Genomic DNA, 10,352 nt, shown 5'->3' on the forward strand with positions numbered 1-10,352 from the left:
TCCTGGGAAAGAAACAGAACTGCACATCTTTCCTGACCGTAAACCACAACTTCCGCCACAGTGCTCTGGTGTCTTAATTGCAGCACCTGCTTTCTGCCTTGCTGAGCCTCCAAGCCAGTTTCTCTGAAAGACAAAAGCAAGAGCCCTACTGATGTCAGGAACAGCCAGCTCTCCACTGGGTATGGGGTGCAGCACAGCAGCAAGGAGCTGACACCACAGAGACCCGCCCTGATGCGTGGCTGCATGTGGGGACCACAGCTCCTTTCCTTCGCTTTGCAGAGGAAGTCAAGTGTCCTGGTGTGCATCACTGTGCAGATAGCATCAACATGCTGCAGGCAGCTCTGAATTAATGATATGAAAAACATGTCCAGATCGCATTTGCAGGTTTCCTGAACACTTTCTCTTCTTGAACACTTACTCTCAGCAGCTTCATGTGTCATTTTGCTTTAGTGTTCTGCTTCATGTGTATGACAGGTTGAAACATGAAGGGTTTATTATCTGTACAGCTCCTCTCTTTATTTGGGGGATCATGATTTTGGCAAGAAATAGCTTCCTAAGGCCCTGGGGTGTCTGCAGGCACAGGGGTCACTTTAGGCAGGGCCCATGGAGAAGCACCAGCCCTGCAGAGGGGTGGCTGCCTTGCTCCACTGCCTTCCTGCCCCAGCCACATGAGCACAGAACTGCCAAAACCTGGAGTGTTTTGCAGGAGCTGCCTGCTGCTTGGCAGTGAAGGAACCAGTTATAAACAGCAGGGTTCGCAATCTCCCTGCCCCTCACACCATCATCGGCAGCCAGGCAGATGGTGCCCCTTCTGGGAGCTGCTCATGCATGGCAGCTCAGGAGTCCTGCTCCACAGGACACAGACTTCTAAACACATGCAGCCAGGCACTGATGTGGGGAAAAGGGCAGTGGACAAGGCTGCATGCACAACACAGAGCAGACACGAGTCAGGACATGGAGGGGCAGCTTCTCTGACTTCAGCCATCAGAAATGGGGGCTTACTTGCCCATCAAAGGAGTCAAAGGCATCTCCAGAAGATTCACTTTACCCTGTGTCTGTTACAGAGGGGGTTATTCACCTGCATGAAGGGTCCCTTTCTTTCCTGTTGGCTTTAGAGGGGCCACAGGGATTGCTACACCCTGCAGAGTGAAGCCTGTTCCTGGAGGCAGGTGGAGGGGGCACTCTCAGTCTGCCACCTCCATCTACACTACCAAGTCCAAGGATCTGAAGCTTCACAGTTTGGCACCTTGCCTTCTTTTGTGACTTGATGCTGAGGAACCCTACCCTGTGGTCTTCATCCTGAAAAATGCTTCATTAGGCTGGATGCAGTGTTGAATTTGGGGAGCCCGAGATCTTTCTCCTACTACATGACCCAGCAGATACTTGCTGCAAGACGGATAATGATGCTGTCCTACAAGCTAAGCAAAAAAGAAAGATTACTGGCACTTCTGGACAGGAAACACACGTGCTGCTGCTCTACTAAGCAAGCTCAAGTTCCTTATTTACTACAGAAAATGGAGTTTCAGTGTGGACTGCCAACAGCCCTTACTTGCAAGCTCCAAGGCTTTAGTATTTAGGTCTCTGGACAATTCTCCACTGAGGTTACACAGCAGATGGAGCTGCCAGGCAGTGACGGACAGAGATGTGAACCTCAGCATCATGTCCAGCCTCTGGAGTTGTTCTGCAGATGTAACTGAGCAACAGTGAAGAGCATAAACCCCACCCAGGGCAAGTGTTTTGTATGCTTCTGTAGAGCCCAGCTCAGGACTTGCTGCCATTATCAACAGCACAAACATCTCCTTAGAGATTTCCCTCTTCTCTCAGCTAATTTTGTATCTTCTGGCAACTCTGAGAAGCACAAAACCCTTCTCTTGGCGCTCCTTCCTCAGCTACAGAATAGCCAGACTTCTACAGAGTATTCTCAGGCTCTCCATCAGAGATGCAGCTAAAGGGGACATGTTCAGCAGTGGTTCTTCAGTAACTACAAAAATACTGGTTTTTCCATCAAGAGCATAAGCAACATTTTCATTTTTTGAAAGGCAAATTTTCCTTCTTGCTGGAATATGCCACTGAAATCGCATCACAGAATCTGATGATGGCTTGTTGATCTCTTTGGTTTTTATGTGTTCTATCTATCTTAAGCTGCACATGGTCTCAGCACAAGGAGTTTAAGTCTATGACACAAGTGGAAACCTTAGCACATGTCACAGGAAAGAAGAAACATAAAGAGGATTTTCTACCACAGAAAACAAGAGTCCATTCTGTAGAGCTAGCAACTAGAAGAAAAATGCATCATCAGAGTGTAACAGACATTTCTTCAGTCAAGAAAATGTCACCTGGCTCATCCCTCTTAGACATCGTATTTCCTCATGGAAGGTGCTTCACTGATTCTTTAATGTGTCCCAGGAACCTTGTGAGGGAGACTGCGATGTAGCTTTTTCTCAGTAAGTGGCACAAAGTCTGCTCCAAATTCAGCTTACATTTTCTCAAAAATATCTGTGATTTTTGTAAAGTTTAAATTACATCTTGAAGTTTCTTGTTTGAATCATAGATGTTTTAGTCAAGCATTTCAATTAAAAGATCTCTTACATGAACTTAAGCCAAACCTGGCAGCCCTGTAGGCTGAAGTCAGAAGTCCATTCCTTACCCAGGGAATTGGAGCAGGAGAAGCCAAGTAGCTACCAGTATCTCAGCTCTGACCCTTAGGGACAGCTCTTAGAGACAGAGAAGTTTGGGTTTCCTCATTATCCTTCCAAGAAGATGTAATTTCCCTACTGTACCACTAAATCTAAACAGCACCAATGACAGATGCTGTGATTGCACCAAATAAAGAGCTGGCCTGTATGGTCGGCCTCTGATGGATGAACTTTGCCTTCTGGGGATCCATCCTGCACACTGGAGGTTCATCACTTGCAGAGCTCACTCAGGGAGGAGGTGGCAGGGAGGTGAAGGAGGTTGGTCACATCATCTTCCCAGGTTCAAACAAACTGCTTTTCCTGGGAACCATTCTGAAACATTGCATCAGTGATGATGATGATGGCCATAAACGTACGCTCAGGGCTGGCTCTGCATTTCGCTGGTTGACTTGTCATTCACACCTTCACCCTCAGATGGGATATCCATGTTCCAAAGCTTTAATGACCATAACACGTTAACTGGCTAACCTGCAAAGATGACTTGGGCGTCCACTGTATGAGCCAGCAGGGAGGAGGTCTCCATGGCTTTGTCTCTGAAATGAGTTTGTTCAGTGTTTCAGAGCAGCAAGTCACCGGTAGGAATGCAGCCCTTGGAGCGCTCCTGTGTTGAGCAACTGTTGCTAAACATGTGTATTACCCAGTCAAGATGCTCACAGAGACAGGAAAGCAGCACAGCTCGAAAGTCAGGGGCAGCACAAGACAGACACCAGCCTTCTGAACCTTGAAGAAGGTGCCTTTTCATTTTGCAACGTAATACCATATATAGCGTTACCAGAAGAAAGTGAACAGACAATAATTGGCCACCCTGTTGCATCCATTTGATAGGGAAAAGGAAAGAGAGAAACATCTGGAGATTCAGAGATAGAAAATACAGATTGTTTTAGTCAAAGTTTTTTCTAAAGAAAACTTCTTGACTGAAACCAGCACAGGAACTTGTTTTTCACTTCCCTTTGTTACCAATCCCACGGTATTAGTAGGACAGATAAAGGAGGTGGTGACTCACTGTGGCTCTTCAGAGGTATGAGGCACAATCTGGTGGGGCTGCAAACTCTCCACAAACTGCATTGCTCTGATCACTGAAAGCCACCTCCCACACACACACCTTCTGCAGTCCATCTAGACACCCATTCCAGCCTTGCTTGGCTTTCCCATAGTATCCCTAATTAAGCCCATTTTAACTGGAAGGCATCTTGGGTCCACCCCTTACATTTTCATGGGTTTGGAGCATGAGGTGAAACCAACATATTTAACAAGAGACTTCTCTGGAGATTCCCCCCCCCCCCGTCATTCCTATGTTTACCCCACCATAGAAACTCTCCACTGCATCCCAACCATCAGAGATATTTCCTTTCTCTCCTTGAAAAACCCGTCAGTCCTTTCACTTCCTGCTGCCTAATTCCACACTTCTCTTCCAATCTGCTTAACCCCGTGGGAAGCTGCGGGTCCTCCTTAGGCAGTCTGTCTATCCTGGCAGCTGCTCCTGACAACAGGAGCTGTGGAAGGCAGCGAATTGCCTCTGCTCTGCAGAGGGATGGAGTCGGGCATGTGGCTCCAGCATGATGTCTGGAGATTGTCCTTGGTTTGTACATGCTGTCACTGGGAATGTCACATCCCTGGCAGCGTTCAAGGCCAGTTTGGACGAGGCCTTGGGTGTTATGGTTTAGAGCGAGGTGTCCCTGTCCATGGCAGGGGGTTGGAACTTGATGATCTTAAGGTCCTTTCCAACCCTAACTATTCTATGATACAGAAAATTCAAGAGCAGGGAAGAACTATTTCTGGTTCCTGCCATATCACTGTAACAGCCACTGAGGCAAAGACTCCCTTTGGTGACCAGCTCCTCTGGATGATCACTCTGAGCTGCTGCAGTAATGGAAAAGGAGAGACTGTTGAGTCTGTGGTGACACATCTCAGTGTGCATCAGGCATTGGCAGGTTTTTTAGTTAAGAAAAATCAAAATCAACTAGGCAGCTCCTTTAAAACCCGTATCTGTGCGGTACCTGGTGTCTTCATTTTGATGATGATGTCATGTCACAGGTTCCCCTACAACCACAATTTGAACTTTGAATTTCTCCTGGGGATAGCAGTACAACCAAACCCAAATTTAAGTCAAAATCCCATCACAGTTTTGTAAGTAACACAGGCCTGAGCACACACACAAAAAGGCAGGGAAAAAAAACCAAACCAGAAACAAGCCTAGCTCCACTTCTGTCTGAATGTCACATTCAAATGTACCTGACCCTGCTCTGGAAAAGTCCAGACCACTTTCTAGGTCATGTTCTGTCTAAAAATCCTAATTTATCAAGGGCACATGTGAATGGTTTGTGGAACACCTCTCAGCCCTACAAAATGGCAGGGTCCTACCGAAACGCTGATTGTCCTCACTGAAATGCTCAGAGGGCTGGCTAGGAAGTTGGGTCATGTAATATTCTGTGTGCTTTGAGGTTAGATTCTTGCTGCCTCACTTCCCTATCTATCTCTCTCAGCATGGCTTCTTATTTCCTTTTGTTGTAGTCTTAGTATTAACATTTTCTTTGCTCACCTCGAAGTATCTGTTTGCATTCTTGGTAAAAATTATTTATCTTCCAGAATACATAAAACTACAGACCTATCTTCCCTCATACTTAAAAGTAAGCTACTTCTAAATCCCAGCTGTGCAACCTCCTGTTTTGTTGAATGAATTTCAAGCCTGACAAAATGGACTGGGAAAAGATGGATAGTACACAAAATCTGCTGTACGAAAGTTAGACTTCTCTAATAATACTGACAGGGAGCAGGATGGAAACCCCATCCTTATGCCTTGGCAGGTCAGGACTAAAGTTCAAGCTATGCTAGAATTGCTGACTGACCATCAAACTGGAGGTGATGGTCCTTTTTCTTGGAGGAAATCACTCATTGCTGATGTTCATTGCTTTAGGTAACAGACTCACACTTAACGTTTTCCTGCTATTAAAAGGTAAGCACTTACACATGCAGATGTGTTGCTGAAGTTTAATGTCTTCTCCACAAAGCCTACAGCCTGTCACCTCTGGTCCTCCCAGGACACGTTAAGCAACCAGGTGGGGCAATGGTACATCCTTACGTTTGGGTCAGAAAAATTCTCATCCATGAAATGCCACTTGCTGGCAATCCAAACCTCACTGACCTAGAAGGGTTCTCCAGTTCCTTTTGGCAGTAGGACTTGGAATTAGATATGCTGATGCTAAATGGCTTAGCATTAACAGCAAAACAGCTTAATTACCCTGTCCCAGAGGGTTAAACTATGAGCCTCTTAAAAAACTTGGTGCAATGGACAAACACTAGGCTCTGTGGCACAAGTCTGGGGACCAGTCTTCCTCTCTGCTTGGTGTGTGGCTATACAGCAGCAGAAAGCATCAATCCAGATGAGAATAATTGTAAGTATTACTTGTGAAATGTGAAGAAATAAAATGAACAGATTAAGATGTAAAGAAATAACCCAATGGAACTAGATATACATGTGTGAATAAGGATATTTTACCATGATAAAAATTTATACCTAAACAACCCCTTCCTCTTTAAGGAATTTAAACTCAGCAGCTTTGGGATTTGGCTTTGCAAATTCACACACTGACAAGCTGTTATATTTGCCCTACACGTCACCTGGGTCCATGTGTCCTTGGGGACAGTCTGCTGCGATGGCAGCACAGGGGTGCAGTATTTAGATTCTGCATAGCTGGCACTCTGATCTATAGCAATAACGACATTGTTAAGTGCCAATAATCACCAACAGCAATAGCATTGTAAACAAATACTTCCAATATACAGATGCCACTTTGCTTACCACAATTTCCTGTGAAATGCTCCAAGCTTTAAAGCACTCCAGCACAGCTTATACAATGGTCAGGGATTAAAGGCAAGGAGAAGCCTTGCCTTTAAGGAGCAAACAGAAACTCTAAGAAAGTAATTCCTCACACTAAAAACAGTATTTCTTGCCAGGCAAGAAATGGCTGGTCAACAGAAATCATTTGGTAAGTTGCTTCCGGGAAGCACATCTCTAGTAAGAAAATAACCCAAACCAAACCTTAAACACTCACCCTAAGAAACCCCACCAAACCAAACCCAAAAAACACACACCCCCAAACAAAAAAAACCAAACAAACCAAAAAGGTAACTTATGGTTAAAAATACTTATTTTCTCCGACTATTTTCCAAGCCCTTTAAAAGATAAACCCCACACATGCAATCCAGGGGATGACATTTGAAGTTTTGTCCTTGAAACCTTTTGTCTTTCCCTCTTTCTCCCAGTTAGAAGTCATAACAAATAATGGATCTGTAATCACAGTGTTCTAGAGCTGCATCTAGCAGTTGAGTTTGGGGGCCCGTATGTTCCAGCTTCCTTCAAGGCTACTTTCAGCCACAATCTGGTAATACCCTGAGGCTTTGCCAGCAGGGCTAAGCATCCATCTCAGCAGCTGCATTAGGAAATGTTCCCTTAAAAAAATAAGTTTCTGCAGAACAGCTCTACCAGAAAGTTCTCCAAAGGGGTCTAAGACTGCTCTGCTCACTGCAGGAACCTTGGAGGTTCCACATGTGGATTCCTGAGAGGCCAAGTAAAACTGCATGCTTCCCAAAGGGAACCTCCAAAGCCCTTCTGAGCTCCTACTTCCAAACCATAATTGTTGCTGTATTTTGCCTAGGAACAGAATCTGAAACTGCCATTTTCCTTCTAGTTCGAAAAAAGCAATTTGGTATGTAGCATGATTGACTTGGCTCTACCCTGTACGTGTTTCACTGCCAATAACTGTCAGCCCACTGAAAACCAGCAGATGTATCCCTTGTCTAAGTGGTGGAGATAAAGACTGCATAGCTACAGCCTCACTCATGATGATCCAAGAGTCCTCCTGCACAAGCCAGTGCTAATACCCCTTAATGTCCCTGGTCATCTGTAAAGCAAACCTCTGAAATAGCTGACTCTGCTTCAAACATGTATTTAAAGACTGCTCTGCTTTGCTTCTACTAAATCTCCGTATCAGCCTTGTTGAGGAGAGGGAAGAAGATATACTGACCCACAATTCAATGTGATGCATCTGACAATGGCAATGTGAAGTGCTGATTCCAGCAAAACCACACTGACCTGAGCTGGATCTCTTGCCCGGAGACCAAAGCAGGAGAGCAGCCTCAGCCCTTCTGCTTTCAGCTGGAAACTGATGTACACAGGGTAGAAAGTCTTTGCTGCACTCTCCTGTCACTCATCTGTCAAATGCAGAGCTTGGGGACAGTGGGACACAATGTAAGGAACACTGAATTGAGCTTCCTTTTCTGGGTTCATATTGAAGTTGTCTCTTGTCATGCATGTTTCTGAGTTTTTTAAAGAGCAGGTAGTTGTTATGGCAATTAGCACTTGGCAGGTTTAAAATGTGGTTTGTTTTTTTTCTGTTATTTCAGACTAGGCTACAAGAGGATAGGAAAAAAGAATTTTTAAGGCAAATGATTTTGTTACATTAAAACACAAGAATAAACAAATCAAGCAACCTTTACTGTGTAATTTGTGAACTAGAATGGAAAAGGATGCTTGGCTCTTATCACAACTAGCAGCTCCTATACTATAGCTAACAGGTAATATTAATTTTTCTGATGGTGAAATAGGCAAAAAATTATTCAGCAGATTAATGCAATGCCTTTGAATAAAGCTGAAAGGCTACAGCAATTGTTTAGAATAGTTCTCACTTTCCACAGGTTCCTTACATGAGTTTTGAAGCACCTTAATACCACATCAGTAGCAAGCGATTTCCCCTCTTTGAAAGGTACTTTAAGTGACTATTTTCAGAATGGCTGGGATTCAGTACCTTCCAGCAACTTTTAACTGCACCTTGGAAGAAAATAGATACTTACCACAAAAAAAATCCCAGGAGAGAGTTGGGAATAGAGGCTAAATCTTGACTTCCAATGCATTTCCTTATCCATAGGGCTGTCCTTTCTTCCCAGGTCTGTTCAGAATCTGGAAGTGTCAGCCTGCCAGGATCTTGCTGAGATGTACATAACTGGAACAAGGAAGCACAGCCAGTCACACAATGCACATATAGCTTACCAACACAAGGTGTAGCTAACCTACCTGCCTTCCAAAGGGACCCAGGCAAAAAGATGAGTAAGGGTGCTTACTGGGCTGTCAGACTGCTGCTGGCATTCTGTAAGACCCCCCTCCAGGAGCACAAGGCTGTGGGGGATTGCTAGGTGCCCTCAGCACACAGGCTGCTCAAACACCCCCAGCCTCCATCACTGGGCTGCTCAGCCTGTGCTGCCTCATCCTGTCTGTGAGCAGGACGCAGCTCCAGCAGAAGCAGCATTCTGTATCACAAATGGGTGCAGTGCTAATGCTGCACTAAAAGCTGCAAGAATTCAAGGCCCCTGAAAGCCTTTTCTGCTTGACAAAAGCAGGAGGATGCCCTGCAGAATGGGACATACCCTGTGCTCAAAGCAACACTGCCACGTTTTAGCAGTCTTCAATGTCAGAACAAAAACTACAAGCATGTTCTCATGTCTTCTTAGCAAGAGAAGGCTGATCATTCAATACAGGAAGGTTCTGTCATGATCAAACACTGCACATCACTCCAGTGGAAGAAAAGAGGAATGAAGACTTGGGGGTGAACCTGATGTAGTATTTAAAAGGTTATCTTAGGTGCTGAAGTAAGAGGCAGCTGTCTTGAAAAACACAGCACAAAACCCTACGTAAAGATACCTTCATATTTTGCCTTTAAAGGCACAAGGTTAAAATACCTCTTCTACTGTATTCCACTGGTTCTTATTTGATTATGTGCTTTTAAATTTTCAGTCATACCTTGATTTCACCAGGCACACGGAGAAACTTTTCAGAACCCTGTTACCTCACAACTTTCTTAAGAAGTTATAAAGGTTAAAAAACAAGAGGTCATTTTCAGGTCATATTATTTCATATAGCTTAAAATGAAATGTTTAAAGCAATTTATCATGCAAGTTGAAAGTCAAATCTTTGCAGTAAGGGAAGCAGGGAACATCTTCACTAAAGCCTAAGAGAGAACTCACATTTGCTATATGTAGTGAGTGATGGTCTTTCCCTTATAAAAGTAGATCCAATATCCCCCAAAAGAATTTTTTAGTCATGGTCTGCCAAGTTGCATCACCTCCAGACTGGAATTCAGCCCTTTGTTTTGTACATGTATTTGGTAACTATTTTTTCCTTTTGACAAGTGCTTTCATGTACTAAAGAAGTCATTGTTGCTTTTTTTTTTTCCCAGTGGTAATCGAGGGATATAGAAGTTCTCCCCTAGACAGTCTCATTAACCTTTGCCCTCCATATTCTTCCTGCTTCTTGTTCTTAATCAGATCCTAATTTTTATTGCCTATTGTAGCACATTAACTTTCAATTGTAGGAATAGTGAAAAGTGCTTCTAACTACTTTTCTAAAGGTTTAAGATTATTCTACCCACCTTTTCTTGATCCTTAAAATCCAGAACAAAGGGCTCAGCAGCTTCTAGAAATGGAGCACCACATTCCAAATGCAATGATGCATTTTAACACTTTTAGTCAGCTTCCCTTACACTTACTACATAAATACAACAAGATACAGTTAAATTGTTTTCCAGTTATCTCAGGTCTCGAAAGAGAAAAGTGATAGTTTGAAAATCAGTCTCAATTTCTCTGTAATTATTTTAGTTTCTATTA

The sequence above is a fragment of the Neopsephotus bourkii genome, unplaced genomic scaffold (assembly GCF_033783945.1).
Source record: "Neopsephotus bourkii isolate Nb327-2 ecotype Australia unplaced genomic scaffold, CSIRO-AGI_Nbou_v1 NB_1630, whole genome shotgun sequence".
In the NCBI taxonomy this organism is placed as follows: Eukaryota; Metazoa; Chordata; class Aves; order Psittaciformes; family Psittacidae; genus Neopsephotus; species Neopsephotus bourkii.